Source organism: Vigna umbellata, chromosome 9 (assembly GCF_029865625.1).
Source record: "Vigna umbellata cultivar VRB3 chromosome 9, Vumbellata_1.0, whole genome shotgun sequence".
NCBI classification, from domain to species: domain Eukaryota; kingdom Viridiplantae; phylum Streptophyta; class Magnoliopsida; order Fabales; family Fabaceae; genus Vigna; species Vigna umbellata.
In genome coordinates, this window is record NC_142173.1 from 9,942,552 (window position 1) to 9,946,133 (window position 3,582).

Genomic DNA, 3,582 nt, shown 5'->3' on the forward strand with positions numbered 1-3,582 from the left:
GGCTCACAACTTTCTCAATGCTTGAAAAATGTTGCATCCTGTTTGATAGAATTTTCTTGAATGAGTGAAGCCATAGTTGTTCCCTGCAATTGTTGAGACAATCAGCACTTTTGTTCCAATGACGAAAAAAGTAATCACGAAAGTAATAATAACTACATATTACAAAACCTCTACAACATCCACGACAACCCAACCAAGGTGGACAATGAACTTCTTGCAGCTACATGCACAACAATTGATCCTCCCATGCTTCAATAATGAAACAAATTTTGATCAATGACTTATAATAATAATATACAACAAAGTGAAATGTAATTTATACATGTGGAAAACTGCTCATGCTCAGTACACCAAATATATTCATAGGAAAAAAATTCAAAGAAAATAAGTGAAAAATAAAGGCAAGTGGTGCAGACCCAAAAATATAAAAATAAACACAAATATCTACAGATGTGAAATTAAAGGGGTAATACAAAATATCCTTGTAATCATGCCACATTACAGTCTTATAACAAATGCATTATGGTTATGAGCTATGAAGCATGATGCACAGTGATTAAAGGATGATAACTCTGGTCAGGTGTAGTAAAGCTATGGTGAAGAGGCAGGTAGCAAATATCAGGGAAAAATGTATGACCTTTGACACTTACGGATTTCCTGTATCGAACAGAGTACATAAGGTTCTTCTTTAATCAACTTAGTAGCATATGACTTGGTTTATTGAGCTTAAAATATTACTTCAGTTGCTCTTTGGCACAAAAAATTGGTCCAATTCACCAACCAAATCTCAAAAGAAGAATTAAACTTATTTGTAATCAACTAAAATGACTCTAGGACAACAAATTAAACTTGAACAACTAGGAATGAAATTAAAGATGTACAGTAGTGAGTTCTATACTAAACAGAATTAAAATTCAGAAAAATTGAAGTAAAATTAATGTAGATCGGTCCTACTGCTCAAGCAATGATTTCTGGGCATTTTGCAAGATAGTGCAACCAACTTTCTAGTTTTGGACAAGTTACTATGCATATGGTAGGCACACTTTAGAGTTGCAGCAATGCAAACACAGCCAAATGACAAACTCACACGATTCAGTTTCAACATTCAACTTAAATTAGAATTTTAAACAGTTTCAACTTCTGCATTAAATGGTATTGCACTATGATGGAATTCAAGGACTGTCATACTCTTCGTTGTTACATGGTTGGACCTTTCTTAATTCATTAAGGAATAACATAATGAAATTTTTCACTAAGAATTTAAGAGGACAAAGTCACTCTAGACTGCCAAGGATTGGTAATATCTTTTTGAAATTAACTGGATCAGGTTGGCTTTAATAACCATCAATTACACATCAGATTTGAATAGAATTCAGTGAACAAAATTGTCCATGGTGACAATCTAAGTTCAACATAAATCCATCATGTATGCAGGTCTACGGTATTATAAGAGAGAAGAGAAACAACGCTTGGTACATATGATTAACTTTTTGGTCTATAATTCAGGAAGGATCAGGAAACCTCCTCAACTGTACATTACTACATATATATATTCACCTTGATTTCTTGCAATTAATGGACATGTTGGATCTCATTGGATTAAGGGAGATATATGAGGAAATAAAGCTAATTAAGATGAGCATAAAGGAAAAGAAAAGAAAATCCATTTGGAGTATCCCAATACTATAAGGTAAGGCTCTATCAATTATACTTTTATGTTCCAATTTTTGCTCCATGTGCACAAGGTGAATGAAAGAATATAATAATAGAAGTAGCAGGTTGTTTGTAAATGAGCAGAAGAGAAAAATTATTACAAAGTTAAAATATCTGAGAGGAAGGAAGAAGGGTGAAGGAATGCAAGAGTTTGCTTTTCAAAGGAATAAATATCAATGCAGAATAGGCTCATGGTTGCTCTTTCATTTTCCGACAATGCAACATATAAATATGTAACAAAATGAAAATAAAAAAATAAAAACAGAATCATCATAGCAATAGAAGTTAGTAATATTTTCACAACAAACTTGTACATATTTTCAACAGTTTATAAAACAAACTCATTTCAGAAGCCATGGCAATGGATCAAAAAGCTTCAATACCTTACTCGTCCAAGCTAACTGTTGCACCAACCTTCACCTCCCTGAACGAACCAGGTAGTCCTTCCTCAGCATTGTTGCCTCCTCTTTGTACGTCGACGAACAATGAAGCCTCCACCACCCACCAAACAGTCGTGGCACCACGATTGAACTCCAATGCAGCCTCCTACCAACAACGTCGCGATTCAAACAAAAGCGATTCCACAAGACAGTGATCAGATTAGGGGAAAACACAGAAACATAAAACGTAAAAACAAAAGGAACGAATTCACATGAATTGTAAATGAACATACCCACCACGTTGCCACAGGGATCACTACAAAGCACTCCTCCAACGCTTTCGTGCCCATGATTGATGCAAATGGAAAGGGTTTTGTGCAAAGGGGAAGGGTTTGGTGTTTTCGTTGTCACTTGGGTAGAGGAGAGGAAGATTAGGTCTTGGGGTTTGGTGTTCTCATTGGAGAGGAGAGGAAGATTACGTTTTGGAGGAGCAAAGGGAAAGGGTTTTGGACGAGACGACGAAGAATAGGGCTGGTGGTGGGAAATGAATTACAGAGAAGGAATGACTTGATTTTGGCAAAAATTCTTCGAAGATATTACCGAGGGTTCCTAAGCCGTCGGTATTTTATTTCACCACTGCATTACCGAGGGTTCCTAGGCCGTGGGTAATTATCCGCCGGAAAAACGCTTTTTTCCTGTAGTGAAAAAAAAATACAAAATCTTCAAAAACCAATAAAAGATGTTAGTCTTGTTAAACCAAATCTTGTTGGGATTCACTTTTTTTCAAAGATTTAGATCAATCAATAATATTTTTTAAACAAACTCACAAACCTTTTTCTAGATAAAGAACTACGTGATCCCTGATTATCCATTATAAATGGATGTACGTAGGACCAAGGTCAATTCTTGTGGGGTTCATAAAACAAAAAATATTTTTTAGTTTCTTAATAGCTTTTTTTATTTATTTTTTTTATTTTTTTTATTTTTTTAGGGAAATTTAAACATTTTGAAAAATCAGGTCAACTTTATACATTTAATTAAAGGTACTGCCTTTGGGCAGGCGCGATAGGGTGCTAATACTTTCCTTACGCATAACCGATTCCCGAACCTGAAAATCTCTTTTCGTAGACCATGTTTTATTTTATGGTTTCCCATAGATTTTCCATAACAAATTATGGTGGCGACTCCACAAATTTATTTCTCAAACCCCTTTGTTTTTCGGGTCGCCGTCCCGTTGCGATTTCGGTTGCGACAGATGACGACTCCACTAGGGATGCTAGAGAATCAGGCCTTCTTAATTAAATGTGCAAAATTGATGTGGTTTTTCTTTATTTTATTCTATTTTATTTATTTTCCCTTTATTTATTTTATATGTTTGTCTTTATTTATTTTGGTAATTTATTTATATTTGTTTTTATTATTGTTATTACTTTGCATATCATGAGTGGGACCCTATACTCGGGTCTGAGTGTCATAGAATTAGAGGGGT

The 3,582-nt window shown here is 34.8% G+C and overlaps 1 long non-coding RNA gene across 1 annotated transcript; it reads right to left on the reverse strand.

Moving 5' to 3' along the window:
- On the reverse strand, window positions 1-2,397 carry LOC148192504 (uncharacterized). The gene is made up of 3 exons (XR_015782028.1): window positions 2,097-2,397; window positions 169-249; window positions 1-83 (listed from the first exon to the last, which is right to left on the reverse strand). It is a non-coding gene; the product is annotated as an uncharacterized LOC148192504 (long non-coding RNA).
- Between the last annotated feature and the right edge of the window lie 1,185 nt (window positions 2,398-3,582).